The 18,470-nt window shown below is 40.6% G+C and overlaps 29 non-coding genes across 29 annotated transcripts; all 29 read right to left on the bottom strand.

Annotated features, from left to right (window-relative positions):
- Positions 1 to 28: 28 nt before the first annotated feature.
- Trnag-ucc (transfer RNA glycine (anticodon UCC)) lies at positions 29 to 100 on the bottom strand. Its single transcript has one exon. It is a non-coding gene; the product is annotated as a tRNA-Gly (tRNA).
- A 206-nt stretch (positions 101 to 306) lies between these two features.
- Positions 307 to 378, bottom strand: Trnag-ucc (transfer RNA glycine (anticodon UCC)). The gene has a single exon. It is a non-coding gene; the product is annotated as a tRNA-Gly (tRNA).
- A 408-nt stretch (positions 379 to 786) lies between these two features.
- Positions 787 to 858, bottom strand: Trnag-ucc (transfer RNA glycine (anticodon UCC)). Its single transcript has one exon. It is a non-coding gene; the product is annotated as a tRNA-Gly (tRNA).
- Positions 859 to 1,063: 205 nt separating this feature from the next.
- Trnag-ucc (transfer RNA glycine (anticodon UCC)) lies at positions 1,064 to 1,135 on the bottom strand. The gene has a single exon. It is a non-coding gene; the product is annotated as a tRNA-Gly (tRNA).
- A 483-nt stretch (positions 1,136 to 1,618) lies between these two features.
- Trnag-ucc (transfer RNA glycine (anticodon UCC)) lies at positions 1,619 to 1,690 on the bottom strand. The gene has a single exon. It is a non-coding gene; the product is annotated as a tRNA-Gly (tRNA).
- A 2,145-nt stretch (positions 1,691 to 3,835) lies between these two features.
- Trnag-ucc (transfer RNA glycine (anticodon UCC)) lies at positions 3,836 to 3,907 on the bottom strand. Its single transcript has one exon. It is a non-coding gene; the product is annotated as a tRNA-Gly (tRNA).
- Positions 3,908 to 4,667: 760 nt separating this feature from the next.
- On the bottom strand, positions 4,668 to 4,739 carry Trnag-ucc (transfer RNA glycine (anticodon UCC)). Its single transcript has one exon. It is a non-coding gene; the product is annotated as a tRNA-Gly (tRNA).
- Positions 4,740 to 5,222: 483 nt separating this feature from the next.
- On the bottom strand, positions 5,223 to 5,294 carry Trnag-ucc (transfer RNA glycine (anticodon UCC)). Its single transcript has one exon. It is a non-coding gene; the product is annotated as a tRNA-Gly (tRNA).
- Positions 5,295 to 5,499: 205 nt separating this feature from the next.
- On the bottom strand, positions 5,500 to 5,571 carry Trnag-ucc (transfer RNA glycine (anticodon UCC)). Its single transcript has one exon. It is a non-coding gene; the product is annotated as a tRNA-Gly (tRNA).
- A 483-nt stretch (positions 5,572 to 6,054) lies between these two features.
- On the bottom strand, positions 6,055 to 6,126 carry Trnag-ucc (transfer RNA glycine (anticodon UCC)). Its single transcript has one exon. It is a non-coding gene; the product is annotated as a tRNA-Gly (tRNA).
- Positions 6,127 to 6,883: 757 nt separating this feature from the next.
- Trnag-ucc (transfer RNA glycine (anticodon UCC)) lies at positions 6,884 to 6,955 on the bottom strand. The gene has a single exon. It is a non-coding gene; the product is annotated as a tRNA-Gly (tRNA).
- A 482-nt stretch (positions 6,956 to 7,437) lies between these two features.
- Trnag-ucc (transfer RNA glycine (anticodon UCC)) lies at positions 7,438 to 7,509 on the bottom strand. The gene has a single exon. It is a non-coding gene; the product is annotated as a tRNA-Gly (tRNA).
- Positions 7,510 to 8,268: 759 nt separating this feature from the next.
- Positions 8,269 to 8,340, bottom strand: Trnag-ucc (transfer RNA glycine (anticodon UCC)). Its single transcript has one exon. It is a non-coding gene; the product is annotated as a tRNA-Gly (tRNA).
- Positions 8,341 to 8,824: 484 nt separating this feature from the next.
- On the bottom strand, positions 8,825 to 8,896 carry Trnag-ucc (transfer RNA glycine (anticodon UCC)). The gene has a single exon. It is a non-coding gene; the product is annotated as a tRNA-Gly (tRNA).
- Positions 8,897 to 9,380: 484 nt separating this feature from the next.
- On the bottom strand, positions 9,381 to 9,452 carry Trnag-ucc (transfer RNA glycine (anticodon UCC)). Its single transcript has one exon. It is a non-coding gene; the product is annotated as a tRNA-Gly (tRNA).
- Positions 9,453 to 9,658: 206 nt separating this feature from the next.
- Trnag-ucc (transfer RNA glycine (anticodon UCC)) lies at positions 9,659 to 9,730 on the bottom strand. Its single transcript has one exon. It is a non-coding gene; the product is annotated as a tRNA-Gly (tRNA).
- Positions 9,731 to 10,213: 483 nt separating this feature from the next.
- Trnag-ucc (transfer RNA glycine (anticodon UCC)) lies at positions 10,214 to 10,285 on the bottom strand. Its single transcript has one exon. It is a non-coding gene; the product is annotated as a tRNA-Gly (tRNA).
- A 482-nt stretch (positions 10,286 to 10,767) lies between these two features.
- Trnag-ucc (transfer RNA glycine (anticodon UCC)) lies at positions 10,768 to 10,839 on the bottom strand. Its single transcript has one exon. It is a non-coding gene; the product is annotated as a tRNA-Gly (tRNA).
- Positions 10,840 to 11,599: 760 nt separating this feature from the next.
- On the bottom strand, positions 11,600 to 11,671 carry Trnag-ucc (transfer RNA glycine (anticodon UCC)). Its single transcript has one exon. It is a non-coding gene; the product is annotated as a tRNA-Gly (tRNA).
- A 481-nt stretch (positions 11,672 to 12,152) lies between these two features.
- On the bottom strand, positions 12,153 to 12,224 carry Trnag-ucc (transfer RNA glycine (anticodon UCC)). Its single transcript has one exon. It is a non-coding gene; the product is annotated as a tRNA-Gly (tRNA).
- Positions 12,225 to 12,707: 483 nt separating this feature from the next.
- Positions 12,708 to 12,779, bottom strand: Trnag-ucc (transfer RNA glycine (anticodon UCC)). The gene has a single exon. It is a non-coding gene; the product is annotated as a tRNA-Gly (tRNA).
- A 205-nt stretch (positions 12,780 to 12,984) lies between these two features.
- Positions 12,985 to 13,056, bottom strand: Trnag-ucc (transfer RNA glycine (anticodon UCC)). The gene has a single exon. It is a non-coding gene; the product is annotated as a tRNA-Gly (tRNA).
- A 482-nt stretch (positions 13,057 to 13,538) lies between these two features.
- Trnag-ucc (transfer RNA glycine (anticodon UCC)) lies at positions 13,539 to 13,610 on the bottom strand. Its single transcript has one exon. It is a non-coding gene; the product is annotated as a tRNA-Gly (tRNA).
- Positions 13,611 to 14,093: 483 nt separating this feature from the next.
- Positions 14,094 to 14,165, bottom strand: Trnag-ucc (transfer RNA glycine (anticodon UCC)). The gene has a single exon. It is a non-coding gene; the product is annotated as a tRNA-Gly (tRNA).
- Positions 14,166 to 14,647: 482 nt separating this feature from the next.
- Positions 14,648 to 14,719, bottom strand: Trnag-ucc (transfer RNA glycine (anticodon UCC)). Its single transcript has one exon. It is a non-coding gene; the product is annotated as a tRNA-Gly (tRNA).
- Positions 14,720 to 15,201: 482 nt separating this feature from the next.
- On the bottom strand, positions 15,202 to 15,273 carry Trnag-ucc (transfer RNA glycine (anticodon UCC)). Its single transcript has one exon. It is a non-coding gene; the product is annotated as a tRNA-Gly (tRNA).
- A 1,037-nt stretch (positions 15,274 to 16,310) lies between these two features.
- Positions 16,311 to 16,382, bottom strand: Trnag-ucc (transfer RNA glycine (anticodon UCC)). Its single transcript has one exon. It is a non-coding gene; the product is annotated as a tRNA-Gly (tRNA).
- Positions 16,383 to 16,865: 483 nt separating this feature from the next.
- Positions 16,866 to 16,937, bottom strand: Trnag-ucc (transfer RNA glycine (anticodon UCC)). Its single transcript has one exon. It is a non-coding gene; the product is annotated as a tRNA-Gly (tRNA).
- A 205-nt stretch (positions 16,938 to 17,142) lies between these two features.
- Positions 17,143 to 17,214, bottom strand: Trnag-ucc (transfer RNA glycine (anticodon UCC)). Its single transcript has one exon. It is a non-coding gene; the product is annotated as a tRNA-Gly (tRNA).
- Between the last annotated feature and the right edge of the window lie 1,256 nt (positions 17,215 to 18,470).

The raw sequence follows: 18,470 nt of genomic DNA, 5'->3' as shown, positions 1-18,470 counted from the left end.
AACTAGAACATGAAATCTAACACCCAAATGCGTCGGCCGGGAATCGAACCCGGATCTATTGCTTGGAAAGCAACAATGTCAACCTTTACACCACCGACGCTGATAGCAGAATTGTTGGAGTTATGACAGGTAAGGCACTTTCGCGATCAAAATAAGGGCATCTTTCGTATTATATGCACTTCCCTTGTGTTTTCACAACTTGAAAACATTAACTGTCCAAACAAAATTTGCCCTCCTAGTTACCTTCAAAGTAGAAACGGCACGTACTCAATTTAATAGACTGTAACATGTAGTCTAGCAGCCAAATGCGTCGGCCGGGTATCGAACCCGGATCTATTGCTTGGAACGCAACAATGCTAACCTTTACACCACCGACGCTGACAGGATAATTGTTGGAGTTATTACAGCTAAGCCACTTTCGCGATCAAAATAAGGGCATCTTTCGTATTACATGCATTTCTTTTGTGTACTAGAACAGACTAGACTAGAACATCAAAACAAGCAGCTAAATGGGTCGGCCGGAATCGAAACCGCATCTATTGCTTGGAAGGCAACAATACTAACCTTTACATCACCGCCGGTGGCAGCAGAACTGTTGGAGTTATTGCAAGTAAGGTACTTTCGCCATCAAAGTAAGGACATCTTTCGTATTATATGCATTTCCCTTGTGTCTTCACAACTTGAAAACATTTCCTGGCAAAAACAAGTTGCCCTCCTAATCATCTTCAAAGTAGAAACGACACGTACTGAATTTAATAGACTAGAACATGTAATCTAGTAGCGAAATGCGTCGGCCGGGAATCGAACCCGGATCTATTGCTTGGAAGGCAACAATGCTAACCTTTACACCACCGACACTGACAGAAGTATTGTTGGAGTTATTACAGGTAAGGTACTTTCGCGATCAAAATAAGGGCATCTTTAGAATTACATGTATTTCCCCTGTGTCTTCACAACTTGAAAACAATAAGTGTCAAAAAAAATTTGTCCTCCTAATCATCTTTTAAGTAGGAACCACAAAAACTGAATTTAATAGACTAGAACATGAAATCTAACAGCCAAATGCGTCGGCCGGGAATCGAACCCGGATCTATTGCTTGGAAGGCCACAATGCTAATCTTTACACCACCGACGCTGACAGCAGAATTGTTGGAGTTATTGCAGGTAAGGTACTTTCGCGATCAAAGTAAGGACATCTTTCGTATTATATGCATTTCCCTTGTGTCTTCACAACTTGAAAATATTTTCTGGCAAAAACAAGTTGCCCTCCTAATCATCTTCAAAGTAGAAACGACACGTACTGAATTTAATAGACTAAAACATCATATCTAGCAGCCAAATGCGTCAACTGGGAAGTGAACCAGGATCTATTGCTTGGAAGACAAAAATAATAACTTTTACACCACCGACGCTGACAGCAGAATTGTTGGAGGTATTGCAGGTAAGGCACTTTCGCGATCAAAATAAGGGCATTCTTCGTATTATATGCATTTCCCTTGTGTCTTCACAACTTGAAAACATTAACTGTCCAAACAATATTTGCCCTGCTAATCACCTTCGAAGTAGAAACGACACGTACTCAATTTAGCAGACTAGAACATGTAATCTAGCAGCGAAATGCGTCGGCCGGGAACCGAACCCAGATCTATTGCTTGGAAGGCAACAATGCTAACCTTTACACCACCGACGCTGACAAACGTATTGTTGGAGTTATTGCAGGTAAGTTACTTTCGCGATCAAAGTGAGGACATCCTTCGTATTATATGCATTTCCCTTGTGTCTTCACAACTTGAAAACATTAACTGTCCAAACAATATTTGCCCTCCTAATCACCTTCAAATGAGAACCCACACGTACAGAATTTATAGACTAGAACATCATATCTAGCAGCCAAATGCGTCAAGTGGGAAGTGAACCAGAATCTATTGCTTGGAAGACAAAAATAATAACTTTTACACCACCGACGCTGACAGCAGAATTGTTGGAGGTATTGCAGGTAAGGCACTTTCGCGATCAAAATAAGGGCATCTTTAGAATTATATGCATTTCCCTTGTGTCTAAACAACTTGAAAACAATAAGTGTCAAAAAAAATTTGTCCTCCTAATCATCTTTTAAGTAGGAACCACAAAAACTGAACTTAATAGACTAGAACATGAAATCTAACAGCCAAATGCGTCGGCCGGGAATCGAACCCGGATCTATTGCTTGGAAGGCCACAATGCTAATCTTTACACCACCGACGATGACAGCAGAATTGTTGGAGTTATTGCAGGTAAGGTACTTTCGCGATCAAAATAAGGGTATTCTTCGTATTATATGCATTTCCCTTGTGTCTTCACAACTTGAAAACATTAACTGTCCAAACAATATTTGCCCTGCTACTCACCTTCAAAGTAGAAACGACACGTACTGAATTTAATAGACTAGAACATGTAATATAGCAGCGAAATGCGTCGGCCGGGAATCGAACCCGGATCTATTGCTTGAAAGGCAACAATGCTAATCTTTACACCACCGACGTTGACAGCAGAATTGTTGGAGTTTTGCAGGCAAGGTACTTTCGCGATCAAGGTAAGGACATCTTTCGTATTATATGCATTTCCCTTGTGTCTTCACAACTTGAAAATATTTACTGGCAAAAACAAGTTGCCCTCCTAATCATCTTCAAATGAGAACCCACACGTACACAATTTAATAGACTAGAACATCAAAACAAGCAGCTAAATGGGTCGGCCGGAATCGCAACCGGATCTATTGCTTGGAAGGCAACAATACTAACCTTTACACCACCGCCGGTGGCAGCAGAACTGTTGGAGTTATTGCAGGTAAGGTACTTTCGCGATCAAAGTAAGGACATCTGTCGTATTATATGCATTTCCCTTGTGTCTTCACAACTTGAAAACATTAACTGTCCAAACAATATTTGCCCTCCTAATCACCTTCAAAGGAGAACCCACACGTACAGAATTTAATAGACTAGAACATCATATCTAGCAGCCAAATGCGTCAAGTGGGAAGTGAACCAGAATCTATTGCTTGGAAGACAAAAATAATAACTTTTACACCACCGACGCTGACAGCAGAATTGTTGGAAGTATTGCAGGTAAGGCACTTTCGCGATCAAAATAAGGGCATCTTTAGAATTATATGCATTTCCCTTGTGTCTTCACAACTTGAAAACAATAAGTGTCAAAAAAAATTTGTCCTCCTAATCATCTTTTAAGTAGGAACCACAAAAACTGAATTTAATAGACTAGAACATGAAATCTAACAGCCAAATGCGTCAACTGGGAAGTGAACCAGGATCTATTGCTTGGAAGACAAAAATAATAACTTTTACACCACCGACGCTGACAGCAGAATTGTTGGAGGTATTGCAGGTAAGGTACTTTCGCGATCAAAGTAAGGACATCTTTCGTATTATATGCATTTCCCTTGTGTCTTCACAACTTGAAAATTATTTCTGGCAAAAACAAGTTGCCCTCCTAATCATCTTCAAAGTAGAAACGACACGTACTGAATTTAATAGACTAAAACATCATATCTAGCAGCCAAATGCGTCAACTGGGAAGTGAACCAGGATCTATTGCTTGGAAGACAAAAATAATAACTTTTACACCACCGACGCTGACAGCAGAATTGTTGGAGGTATTGCAGGTAAGGCACTTTCGCGATCAAAATAAGGGCATCCTTCGTATTATATGCATTTCCCTTGTGTCTTCACAACTTGAAAACATTAACTGTCCAAACAATATTTGCCCTGCTAATCACCTTCAAAGTAGAAACGACACGTACTCAATTTAACAGACTAGAACATGTAATCTAGCAGCGAAATGCGTCGGCCGGGAACCGAACCCGGATCTATTGCTTGGAAGGCAACAATGCTAACCTTTACACCACCGACGCTGACAAAAGTATTGTTGGAGTTATTGCAGGTAAGTTACTTTCGCGATCAAAGTGAGGACATCCTTCGTATTATATGCATTTCCCTTGTGTCTTCACAACTTGAAAACATTAACTGTCCAAACAATATTTGCCCTCCTAATCACCTTCAAAGGAGAACCCACACGTACAGAATTTATAGACTAGAACATCATATCTAGCAGCCAAATGCGTCAAGTGGGAAGTGAACCAGAATCTATTGCTTGGAAGACAAAAATAATAACTTTTACACCACCGACGCTGACAGCAGAATTGTTGGAGGTATTGCAGGTAAGGCACTTTCGCGATCAAAATAAGGGCATCTTTAGAATTATATGCATTTCCCTTGTGTCTTCACAACTTGAAAACAATAAGTGTCAAAAAAAATTTGTCCTCCTAATCATCTTTTAAGTAGGAACCACAAAAACTGAATTTAATAGACTAGAACATGAAATCTAACAGCCAAATGCGTCGGCCGGGAATCGAACCCGGATCTATTGCTTGGAAGGCCACAATGCTAATCTTTACACCACCGACGATGACAGCAGAATTGTTGGAGTTATTGCAGGTAAGGTACTTTCGCGATCAAAATAAGGGTATTCTTCGTATTATATGCATTTCCCTTGTGTCTTCACAACTTGAAAACATTAACTGTCCAAACAATATTTGCCCTGCTACTCACCTTCAAAGTAGAAACGACACGTACTGAATTTAATAGACTAGAACATGTAATCTAGCAGCGAAATGCGTCGGCCGGGAATCGAACCCGGATCTATTGCTTGGAAGGCAACAATGCTAATCTTTACACCACCGACGCTGACAGCAGAATTGTTGGAGTTATTGCAGGTAAGGTACTTTTGCGATCAAAATAAGGGCATCTTTCGTATTATATGCACTTCCCTTGTGTTTTCACAACTTGAAAACATTAACTGTCCAAACAAAATTTGCCCTCCTAATCACCTTCAAAGTAGAAACAACATGTACTGAATTTAATAGACTAGAACATGATATCTAACAGCCAAATGCGTCGCCCGGGAATCGCACCCGGATCTATTGCTTGGAAGGCCACAATGCTAACTTTTACACCACCGACGCTGACAGCAGAATTGTTGGAGTTATTGCAGGTAAGGTACTTTCGCGATCAAAGTAAGGACATCTTTCGTATTATATGCATTTCCCTTGTGTCATCACAACTTGGAAGCATTTCCTGGCCAAAACAAGTTGCCCTCCTAATCATCTTCAAAGTAGAAACGACACGTACTGAATTTAATAGACTAAAACATGTAATCTAGTAGCGAAATGCGTCGGCCGGGAATCGAACCCGGATCTATTGCTTGGATGGCAACAATGCTAACCTTTACACCACCGACGCTGACAGAAGTATTGTTGGAGTTATTACAGGTAAGGTACTTTCGCGATCAAAATAAGGGCATCTTTAGAATTATATGCATTTCCCTTGTGTCTTCACAACTTGAAAACAATAAGTGTCAAAAAAAATTTGTCCTCCTAATCATCTTTTAAGTAGGAACCACAAAAACTGAATTTAATAGACTAGAACATGAAATCTAACAGCCAAATGCGTCGGCCGGGAATCGAACCCGGATCTATTGCTTGGAAGGCCACAATGCTAATCTTTACACCACCGACGCTGACAGCAGAATTGTTGGAGTTATTGCAGGTAAGGTACTTTCGCGATCACAGTAAGGACATCTTTCGTATTATATGCATTTCCCTTGTGTCTTCACAACTTGAAAATATTTTCTGGCAAAAACAAGTTGCACTCCTAATCATCTTCAAAGGAGAACCGACACGTACAGAATTTAATAGACTAGAACATCATATCTAGCAGCCAAATGCGTCAACTGGGAAGTGAACCAGGATCTATTGCTTGGAAGAAAAAAATAATAACTTTTACACCACCGACGCTGACAGCAGAATTGTTGGAGGTATTGCAGGTAAGGCACTTTTGCGATCAAAATAAGGGCATCCTTCGTATTATATGCATTTCCCTTGTGTCTTCACAACTTGAAAACATCAACTGTCCAAACAATATTTGCCCTGCTAATCACCTTCAAAGTAGAAACTACAAGTACTGAATTTAACAGACTAGAACATGTAATCTAGCAGCGAAATGCGTCGGCCGGGAACCGAACCCGGATCTATTGCTTGGAAGGCAACAATGCTAACCTTTACACCACCGACGCTGACAAAAGTATTGTTGGAGTTATTGCAGGTAAGGTACTTTCGCGATCAAAGTGAGGACATCTTTAGAATTATATGCATTTCCCTTGTGTCTTCACAACTTGAAAACAATAAGTGTCAAAAAAAATTTGTCCTCCTAATCATCTTTTAAGTAGGAACCACAAAAGCTGAATTTAATAGACTAGAACATGAAATCTAACAGCCAAATGCGTCGGCCGGGAATCGAACCCGGATCTATTGCTTGGAAAGCCACAATGCTAATCTTTACACCACCGACGCTGACAGCAGAATTGTTGGAGTTTTGCAGGCAAGGTACTTTCGCGATCAAGGTAAGGACATCTTTCGTATTATATGAATTTCCCTTGTGTCTTCACAACTTGAAAATTTTCACTGGCAAAAACAAGTTGCCCTCCTAATCATCTTCGAATGAGAACCCACACGTACACAATTTAATAGACTAGAACATCAAAACAAGCAGCTAAATGGGTCGGCCAGAATCGAAACCGGATCTATTGCTTGGAAGGCAACAATACTAACCTTTACACCACCGCCGGTGGCAGCAGAACTGTTGGAGTTATTGCAGGTAAGGTACTTTCGCGATCAAAGTAAGGACATCTTTCGTATTATATGCATTTCCCTTGTGTCTTCACAACTTGAAAACATTTCCTGGCAAAAACAAGTTGCCCTCCTAATCATCTTCAAAGTAGAAACGACACGTACTGAATTTAATAGACTAGAACATGTAAACTAGTAGCGAAATGCGTCGGCCGGGAATCGAACCCCGATCTATTGCTTGGAAGGCAACAATGCTAACCTTTACACCACCGACGCTTGCAGAAGTATTGTTGGAGTTATTACAGGTAAGGTACTTTCGCGATCAAAATAAGGGCATCTTTAGAATTATATGTATTTCCCTTGTGTCTTCACAACTTGAAAACAATAAGTGTCAAAAAAAATTTGTCCTCCTAATCATCTTTTAAGTAGGAACCACAAAAACTGAATTTAATAGACTAGAACATGAAATCTAACAGCCAAATGCGTCGGTTGGGAATCGAACCCGGATCTATTGTTTGGAAGGCAACAATGCTAACCTTTACACCACCGACGCTGACAGAAGTATTGTTGGAGTTATTACAGGTAAGGTACTTTCGCGATCAAAATAAGGGCATCTTTAGAATTATATGCATTTCCCTTGTGTCTTCACAACTTGAAAATATTTTCTGGCAAAAACTAGATGCCCTCCTAATCATCTTCAAAGTAGAAACGACACGTACTCAATTTAACAGACTAGAACATGTAATCTAGCAGCGAAATGCGTCGGCCGGGAACCAAACCCGGATCTATTGCTTGGAAGGCAACAATGCTAACCTTTACACCACCGACGCTGACAAAAGTATTGTTGGAGTTATTGCAGGTAAGCTACTTTCGCGATCAAAGTGAGGACATCCTTCGTATTATATGCATTTCCCTTGTGTCTTCACAACTTGAAAACATTAACTGTCCAAACAATATTTGCCCTCCTAATCACCTTCAAAGGAGAACCCACACGTACAGAATTTAATAGACTAGAACATCATATCTAGCAGCCAAATGCGTCAAGTGGGAAGTGAACCAGAATCTATTGCTTGGAAGACAAAAATAATAACTTTTACACCACCGACGCTGACAGCAGAATTGTTGGAGGTATTGCAGGTAAGGCACTTTCGCGATCAAAATAAGGGCATCTTTAGAATTATATGCATTTCCCTTGTGTCTTCACAACTTGAAAACAATAAGTGTCAAAAAAAATTTGTCCTCCTAATCATCTTTTAAGTAGGAACCACAAAAACTGAATTTAATAGACTAGAACATGAAATCTAACAGCCAAATGCGTCGGCCGGGAATCGAAACCGGATCTATTGCTTGGAAGGCCACAATGCTAATCTTTACACCACCGACGCTGACAGCAAAATTGTTGGAGTTATTGCAGGTAAGGTACTTTCACGATCAAGATAAGGGTATTCTTCGTATTATACGCATTTCCCTTGTGTCTTCACAGCTTGAAAACAATAAGTGTCAAAAAAATTTGTCCTCCTAATCATCTTTTAAGTAGGAACCACAAAAACTGAATTTAATAGACTAGAACATGAAATCTAACAGCCAAATGCGTCGGCCGGGAATCGAACCCGGATCTATTGCTTGGAAGGCCACAATGCTAATCTTTACACCACCGACGCTGACAGCAGAATTGTTGGAGTTATTGCAGGTAAGGTACTTTCGCGATCAAAATAAGGTTATTCTTCGTATTATATGCATTTCCCTTGTGTCTTCACAACTTGAAAACATTAACTGTCCAAACAATATTTGCCATGCTACTCACCTTCAAAGTAGAAACGACACGTACTGAATTTAATAGACTAAAACATCATATCTAGCAGCCAAATGCGTCAACTGGGAAGTGAACCAGGATCTATTGCTTGGAAGACAAAAATAATAACTTTTACACCACCGACGCTGACAGCAGAATTGTTGGATGTATTGCAGGTAAGGCACTTTCGCGATCAAAATAAGGGCATCCTTCGTACTATATGCATTTCCCTTGTGTCTTCACAACTTGAAAACATTAACTGTCCAAACAATATTTGCCCTGCTAATCACCTTCAAAGTAGAAACGACAGGTACTCAATTTAACAGACTAGAACATGTAATCTAGCAGCGAAATGCGTCGGCCGGGAACCGAACCCGGATCTATTGCTTGGAAGGCAACAATGCTAACCTTTACACCACCGACGCTGACAAAAGTTTTGTTGGAGTTATTGCAGGTAAGCTACTTTCGCGATCAAAGTGAGGACATCCTTCGTATTATATGCATTTCCCTTGTGTCTTCACAACTTGAAAACATTAACTGTCCAAACAATATTTGCCCTCCTAATCACCTTCAAAGGAGAACCCACACGTACAGAATTTAATAGACTAGAGCATCATATCTAGCAGCCAAATGCGTCAAGTGGGAAGTGAACCAGAATCTATTGCTTGGAAGACAAAAATAATAACTTTTACACCACCGACGCTGACAGCAGAATTGTTGGAGGTATTGCAGGTAAGGCACTTTCGCGATCAAAATAAGGGCATCTTTAGAATTATATGCATTTCCCTTGTGTCTTCACAACTTGAAAACATTAACTGTCCAAACAATACTTGCCATGCTACTCACCTTCAAAGTAGAAACGACACGTACTGAATTTAATAGACTAGAACATGTAATCTAGCAGCGAAATGCGTCGGCTGGGAATCGAACCCGGATCTATTGCTTGGAAGGCAACAATGCTAACCTTTACACCACCGACGCTGACAGAAGAATTGTTGGAGTTATTGCAGGTAATGTACTTTCGCGATCAAAATAAGGGCATCTTTCGTATTATATGCACTTCCCTTGTGTTTTCACAACTTGAAAACATTAACTGTCCAAACAAAATTTGTCCTCCTAATCACCTTCAAAGTAGAAACGACACGTACTGAATTTAATAGACTAGAACATGTAGTCTAGCAGCCAAATGCGTCGGCCGGGAATCGAACCCGGATCTATTGCTTGGAAGGCAACAATGCTAACCTTTACACCACCGACGCTGACAGCAGAATTGTTGGAGTTATTGCAGGTAAGGTATTTTCGCGATCAAAGTAAGGACATCTTTCGTATTATATGCATTTCCCTTGTGTCTGCATAACTTGAAAACATTAGCTGGCAAAAACAAGTTGCCCTCCTAATCATCTTCAAAGTAGAAACGACACGTACTGAATTTAATAGACTAAAACATCATATCTAGCAGCCAAATGCGTCAACTGGGAAGTGAACCAGGATCTATTGCTTGGAAGATAAAAATAATAACTTTTACACCACCGACGCTGACAGCAGAATTGTTGGAGGTATTGCAGGTAAGGCACTTTCGCGATCAAAATAAGGGCATCCTTCGTATTATATGCATTTCCCTTGTGTCTTCACAACTTGAAAACATTAACTGTCCAAACAATATTTGCCCTGCTAATCTCCTTCCAAGTAGAAACGACACGTACTCAATTTAACAGACTAGAACATGTAATCTAGCAGCGAAATGCGTCGGCCGGGAACCGAACCCGGATCTATTGCTTGGAAGGCAACAATGCTAACCTTTACACCACCGACGCTGACAAAAGTATTGTTGGAGTTATTGCAGGTAAGCTACTTTCGCGATCAAAGTGAGGACATCCTTCGTATTATATGCATTTCCCTTGTGTCTTCACAACTTGAAAACATTAACTGTCCAAACAATATTTGCCCTCCTAATCATCTTCAAAGGAGAACCCACACGTACACAATTTAATAGACTAGAACATCAAAACAAGCAGCCAAATGGGTCGGCCGGAGTCGAAACCGGATCTAATGCTTGGAAGGCAACAATACTAACCTTTACACCACCGCCGGTGGCAGCAGAATTGTTGGAGTTATTGCAGGTAACGTACTTTCGCGATCAAAATAAGGGCATCTTTTGTATTATATGCACTTCCCTTGTGTTTTCACAACTTGAAAACATTAACTGTCCAAACAAAATTTGCCCTCCTAATCACCTTCAAAGAAGAAACGACACGTACTGAATTTAATAGACTGAACATGTAGTCTAGCAGCCAAATGCGTCGGCCGGGAATCGAACCCGGATCTATTGCTTGGAAGGCAACAATGCTTACCTTTACACCACCGACGCTGACAGGATAATTGTTGGAGTTATTACAGGTAAGGTACTTTTGCGATCAAAATAAGGGCATCTTTCGTATTACATGCATTTCTTTTGTGTCTTCACAACTTGAAAACATTAACTGTCCAAAAAAATTTTCCCTCCTAATCACCTTCAAAGCAGAAACCACACGTACGGAATTTAATAGACTAGAACATGTAATCTAGCCGCCAAATGCGTCCGCAGGGAATCGAATCGAGATCTATTGCTTGGAAGGCAACAATGCTAACCTTTACACCACCGACGCTGACAGCAGAGTTGTTGGAGTTATTGCAGGTAAGGTATTTTCGCGATCAAAGTAAGGACATCTTTCGTATTATATGCATTTCCCTTGTGTCTGCACAACTTGAAAACATTAGCTGGCAAAAACAAGTTGCCCCCCTAATCATCTTCAAAGGAGAACCCACACGTACAGAATTTAATCGTCTAGAACATCATATCTAGCAGCCAAATGCGTCAACTGGGAAGTGAACCCGGATCTATTGCTTGGAAGACAAAAATAATAACATTTACACCACCGACGCTGACAGCAAAATTGTTGGAGGTATTGCAGGTAAGGCACTTTCGCGATCAAAATAAGGGCATCCTTCGTATTATATGCATTTCCCTTGTGTCTTCACAACTTGAAAACATTAACTGTCCAAAGAAAATTTGCCCTGCTAATCACCTTCAAAGTAGAAACGACACGAACTGAAATTAATAGACTAGAACATGTAATCTAGCAGCGAAATGCGTCGGCCGGGAATCGAACCCGGATCTATTGCTTGGAAAGCAACAATGCTAACCTTTACACCACCGACGCTGACAGAAGAATTGCTGGAGTTATTGCAGGTAAGGTATTTTGCGATCAAAGTAAGGACATCTTTCGTATTATATGCATTTCCCGTGTGTCTTCATAACTTGAAAATATTTTCTGGCAAAAACAAGTTGCCCTCCTAATCATCTTCAAAGGAGAACCGACACGTACACAATTTAATAGACTAGAACATCAAAACAAGCAGCCAAATGGGTTGGCCGGAGTCAAAACCGGATCTATTGCTTGGAAGGCAACAATACTAACCTTTACACAACCGCCGGTGGTAGCGGAATTATTGGAGTTATTGCGGGTAAGGTACTTTCGCGATCAAAATAAGGGCATCTTTCGTATTATATGCACTTCCCTTGTGTCTTCACAACTTGAAAACATTAACTGTCCAAACAAAATTTGCCCTCCTAATCACCTTCAAAGTAGAAACGACACGTACCGAATTTAATAGACTAGAACATGTAGTCTAGCAGCCAAATGCGTCGGCCGGGAATCGAACCCGGATCTATTGCTTGGAAGGCAACAATGCTAACCTTTACACCACCGACGCTGACAGCAGAATTGTTGGAGTTATTGCAGGTAAGGTATTTTCGCGATCAAAGTAAGGACATCTTTCGTATTATATGCATTTCCCTTGTGTCTGCACAACTTGAAAACATTAGCTGGCAAAAACAAGTTGCCCCCCTAATCATCTTCAAAGGAGAACCCACACGTACAAAAATTATTAGACTAGAACATCATATCTAGCAGCCAAATGCGTCAACTGGGAAGTGAACCAGGATCTATTGCTTGGAAGACAAAAATAATAACTTTTACACCACCGACGCTGACAGCAGAATTGTTGGAGGTATTGCAGGTAAGGCACTTTCGCGATCAAAATAAGGGTATCCTTCGTATTATATGCATTTCCCTTGTGTTTTCACAACTTGAAAACATTAACTGTCCAAACAATATTTGCCCTGCTAATCACCTTCAAAGTAGAAACGACACGTACTGAATTTAATAGACTAGAACATGTAATCTAGCAGCGAAATGCGTCGGCCGGGAATCGAACCCGGATCTATTCCTTGGAAGGCAACAATGCTAACCTTTACACCACCGACGCTGACAGAAGAATTGTTGGAGTTATTGCAGTTAAGGTACTTTCGCGATCAAAGTAAGGACATATTTCGTATTATATGCATTTTGCTTGTGTCTTCACCACTTGAAAACATTTCCTGGAAAAAACAAGTTGCCCTCCTAATCATCTTCAAAGTAGAAACGACACGTCCGGAATTTAATAGACTAGAACTTGTAATCTAGTAGCGAAATGCGTCGGCCGGGAATCGAACCCGGATCTATTGCTTGGAAGGCAACAATGCTAACCTTTACACCACCGACGCTGACAGAAGAATTGTTGGAGTTATTACAGGTAAGGTACTTTCGCGATCAAAATAAGGGCATCTTTAGAATTATATGGATTTCCCTTGTGTGTTCATAACTTGAAAATATTTTCTGGCAAAAACAAGTTGCCCTCCTAATCATCTTCAAAGGAGAACCCACACGTACACAATTTAATAGACTAGAACATCAAAACAAGCAGCCAAATGGGTCGGCCGGAATCGAAACCGGATATATTGCTTGGAAGGCAACAATACTAACCTTTACACCACCGCCGGTGGCAGCAAAATTGTTGGAGGTATTGCAGGTAAGGTACCTTCGCGATCAAAATAAGGGCATCTTTCAAATTATATGCACTTCCCTTGTGTTTTCACAACTTGAAAACATTAACTGTCCAAACAAAATTTGCCCTCCTAATCACCTTCAAAGTAGAAACGACCCGTACCGAATTTAATAGACTAGAACATGTAGTCTAGCAGCCAAATGCGTCGGCCGGGAATCGAACCCGGATCTATTGCTTGGAAGGCAACAATGCTAACCTTTACACCACCGACGCTGACAGCAGAATTGTTGGAGTTATTGCAGGTGAGGTATTTTCGCGATCAAAGTAAGGACATCTTTCGTATTATATGCATTTCCCTTGTGTCTGCACAACTTGAAAACATTAGCTGGCAAAAACAAGTTGCCCCCCTAATCATCTTCAAAGGAGAACCCACACGTACAAAAATTAATAGACTAGAACATCATATCTAGCAGCCAAATGTGTCAACTGGGAAGTGAACCAGGATCTATTGCTTGGAAGACAAAAATAATAACTTTTACACCACCGACGCTGACAGCAGAATTGTTGGAGGTATTGCAGGTAAGGCACTTTCGCGATCAAAATAAGGGTATCCTTCGTATTATATGCATTTCCTTTGTGTCTTCACAACTTGAAAACATTAACTGTCCAAACAATATTTGCCCTGCTAATCACCTTCAAAGTAGAAACGACACGAACTGAAATTAATAGACTAGAACATGTAATCTAGCAGCGAAATGCGTCGGCCGGGAATCGAACCCGGATCTATTGCTTGGAAAGCAACAATGCTAACCTTTACACCACCGACGCTGACAGAAGAATTGTTGGAGTTATTGCAGGTAAGGTATTTTGTGATCAAAGTAAGGACATCTTTCGTATTATATGCATTTCCCTTGTGTCTTCACAACTTGAAAATATTTTCTGGCAACCAACAAGTTGCCCTCCTAATCATCTTCAAAGGAGAACCCACACGTACACAATTTAATAGACTAGAACATCAAAACAAGCAGCCAAATGGGTCGGCCGAAAGCAAAACCGGATCTATTGCTTGGAAGACAAAAATAATAACTTTTACACCACCGACGCTGACAGCAGAATTGTTGGCGGTATTGCAGGTAAGGCACTTTCGCGATCAAAATAAGGGTATCCTTCGTATTATATGCATTTCCCTTGTATCTTCACAACTTGAAAACATTAACTGTCCAAACAATATTTGCCCTGCTAATCACCTTCAAAGTAGAAACGACACGAACTGAAATTAATAGACTAGAACATGTAATCTAGCAGCGAAATGCGTCGGCCGGGAATCGAACCCGGATCTATTGCTTGGAAAGCAACAATGCTAACCTTTACACCACCGACGCTGACAGAAGAATTGTTGGAGTTATTGCAGGTAAGGTATTTTGTGATCAAAGTAAGGACATCTTTCGCATTATATGCATTTCCCTTGTGTCTTCACAACTTGAAAATATTTTCTGGCAACCAACAAGTTGCCCTCCTAATCATCTTCAAAGGAGAACCCACACGTACACAATTTAATAGACTAGAACATCAAAACAAGCAGCCAAATGGGTCGGCCGAAAGCAAAACCGGATCTATTGCTTGGAAGGCAACAATACTAACCTTTACACAACCGCCGGTGGCAGCGGAATTATTGGAGTTATTGCGGGTAAGGTACTTTCGCGATCAAAATAAGGGCATCTTTCGTATTATATGCACTTTCCTTGTGTCTTCACAACTTGAAAACGTTAACTGTCCAAACAAAATTTGCCCTCCTAATCACCTTCAAAGTAGAAACGACACGTACCGAATTTAATAGACTAGAACATGTAGTCTAGCAGCCAAATGCGTCGGCCGGGAATCGAACCCGGATCTATTGCTTGGAAGGCAACAATGCTAACCTTTACACCACCGACGCTGACAGCAGAATTGTTGGATTTATTGCAGGTAAGGTATTTTCGCGATCAAAGTAAGGACATCTTTCGTATTATATGCATTTCCCTTGTGTCTGCACAACTTGAAAACATTAGCTGGCAAAAACAAGTTGCCCCCCTAATCATCTTCAAAGGAGAACCCACACGTACAAAAATTAATAGACTAGAACATCATATCTAGCAGCCAAATGTGTCAACTGGGAAGTGAACCAGGATCTATTGCTTGGAAGACAAAAATAATAACTTTTACACCACCGACGCTGACAGCAGAATTGTTGGAGGTATTGCAGGTAAGGCACTTTCGCGATCAAAATAAGGGTATCCTTCGTATTATATGCATTTCCCTTGTGTCTTCACAACTTGAAAACATTAACTGTCCAAACAATATTTGCCCTGCTAATCACCTTCAAAGTAGAAACGACACGTACTGAAATTAATAGACTAGAACATGTAATCTAGCAGCGAAATGCGTTGGCCGGGAATCGAACCCGGATCTATTGCTTGGACAGCAACAATGCTAACCTTTACACCACCGACGCTGACAGAAGAATTGTTGGAGTTATTGCAGGTAAGGTATTTTGTGATCAAAGTAAGGACATCTTTCGTATTATATGCATTTCCCTTGTGTCTTCACAACTTGAAAATATTTTCTGGCAACCACCAAGTTGCCCTCCTAATCATCTTCAAAGGAGAACCCACACGTACACAATTTAATAGACTAGAACATCAAAACAAGCAGCCAAATGGGTCGGCCGGAATCAAAACCAGATCTATTGCTTGGAAGGCAACAATACTAACCTTTACACAACCGCCGGTGGCAGCGGAATTATTGGAGTTATTGCGGGTAAGGTACTTTTGCGATCAAAATAAGGGCATCTTTCGTATTATATGCACTTTCCTTGTGTCTTCACAACTTGAAAACATTAACTGTCCAAACAAAATTTGCCCTCCTAATCACCTTCAAAGTAGAAACGACACGTACCGAATTTAATAGACTAGAACATGTAGTCTAGCAGCCAAATGCGTCGGCCGGGAATCGAACCCGGATCTATTGCTTGGAAGGCAACAATGCTAACCTTTACACCACCGACGCTGACAGCAGAATTGTTGGAGTTATTGCAGGTGAGGTATTTTCGCGATCAAAGTAAGGACATCTTTCGTATTATATGCATTTCCCTTGTGTCTGCACAACTTGAAAACATTAGCTGGCAAAAACAAGTTGCCCCCCTAATCATCTTCAAAGGAGAACCCACACGTACAAAAATTAATAGACTAGAACATCATACCTAGCAGCCAAATGTGTCAACTGGGAAGTGAACCAGGATCTATTGCTTGGAAGACAAAAATAATAACTTTTACACCACCGATGCTGACAGCAGAATTGTTGGAGGTATTGCAGGTAAGGCACTTTCGCGATCAAAATAAGGGTATCCTTCGTATTATATGCATTTCCCTTGTGTCTTCACAACTTGAAAACATTAACTGTCCAAACAATATTTGCCCTGCTAATCACCTTCAAAGTAGAAACGACACGTACTGAAATTAATAGACTAGAACATGTAATCTAGCAGCGAAATGCGTCGGCCGGGAATCGAACCCGGATCTATTGCTTGGAAAGCAACAATGCTAACCTTTACACCACCGACGCTGACAGAAGAATTGTTGGAGTTATTGCAGGTAAGGTATTTTGTGATCAAAGTAAGGACATCTTTCGTATTATATGCATTTCCCTTGTGTCTTCACAACTTGAAAATATTTTCTGGCAACCAACAAGTTGCCCTCCTAATCATCTTAAAAGTAGAAACGACACGTACTGAATTTAATAGACTAGAACATGTAATCTAGTAGCGAAATGCGTCGGCCGGGAATCGAACCCGGATCTATTGCTTGGAAGGCAACAATGCTAACCTTTACACCACCGACGCTGACAGAAGAATTGTTGGAGTTATTACAGGTAAGGTACTTTCGCGATCAAAATAAGGGCATCTTTAGAATTATATGGATTTCCCTTGTGTCTTCACAACTTGAAAATATTTTCTGGCAAAAACAAGTTGCCCTCCTAATCATCTTCAAAGGAGAACCCACACGTACACAATTTAATAGACTAGAACATCAAAACAAGCAGCCAAATGGGTCGGCCGGAATCAAAACCGGATATATTGCTTGGAAGGCAACAATACTAACCTTTACACCACCGCCGGTAGCAGCAAAATTGTTGGAGTTATTGCAGGTAAGGCACTTTCGCGATCAAAATAAGGGCATCCTTCGTATTATATGCATTTCCCTTGTGTCTTCACAACTTGAAAACATTAACTGTCCAAACAAAATTTGCCCTCCTAATCACCCTCAAAGTAGAAACCACACGTACTCAATTTAATAGACAAGAACATGTAATCTAGCAGCCAAATGCGTTCGGCGGGAATCGAACCCGGATCTATTACTTGGAAGGCAACAATGCTAACCTTTACATCACCGACGCTGACAGGATATTTGTTGAAGTTATTACAGGTAAGGTACTTTCGCGATCAAAATAAGGGCATCGTTCGTATTACATGCATTTCTTTTGTGTCTTCACAACTTGAAAACATTAACTGTCAAAAAAAATTTGCCCTCCTAATCACCTTCAAAGCAGAAACCACACGTACGGAATTTAATAGACTAGAACATGTAATCTAGCGGCCAAATGCGTCCGCCGGGAATCGAATCGGGATCTATTGCTTAGAAGGCAACAATGCTAACCTTTACACCACCGACGCTGACAGCAGAATTGTTGGAGTTATTGCAGGTAAGGTATTTTTGCGATCAAAGTAAGGACATCTTTCGTATTATATGCATTTCCCTTGTGTCTCCACAACTTGAAAACATTAGCTGGCAAAAACAAGTTGCCCTCCTAATCATCTTCAAAGGAGAACCCACACGTACGGAATATAATAGACTAGAACATCATATCTAGCAGCCAAATGCGTCAACTGGGAAGTGAAACAGGATCTATCGCTTGGAAGACAAAAATAATAACTTTTACACCACCGACGCTAACAGCAGATTTGTTGGAGGTATTGCAGGTTAGGCACTTTCGCGATCAAAATAAGGGCATCCTTCGTATTATATGCATTTCCCTTGTGTCTTCACAACTTGAAAACATTTCCTGGCAAAAACAAGTTGCCCTCCTAATCATCTTCAA

The sequence above is a fragment of the Hydractinia symbiolongicarpus genome, chromosome 2, assembly GCF_029227915.1.
Source record: "Hydractinia symbiolongicarpus strain clone_291-10 chromosome 2, HSymV2.1, whole genome shotgun sequence".
Taxonomy (NCBI): Eukaryota; Metazoa; Cnidaria; class Hydrozoa; order Anthoathecata; family Hydractiniidae; genus Hydractinia; species Hydractinia symbiolongicarpus.
This window is presented reverse-complemented; position numbering and strand designations above follow the sequence as displayed.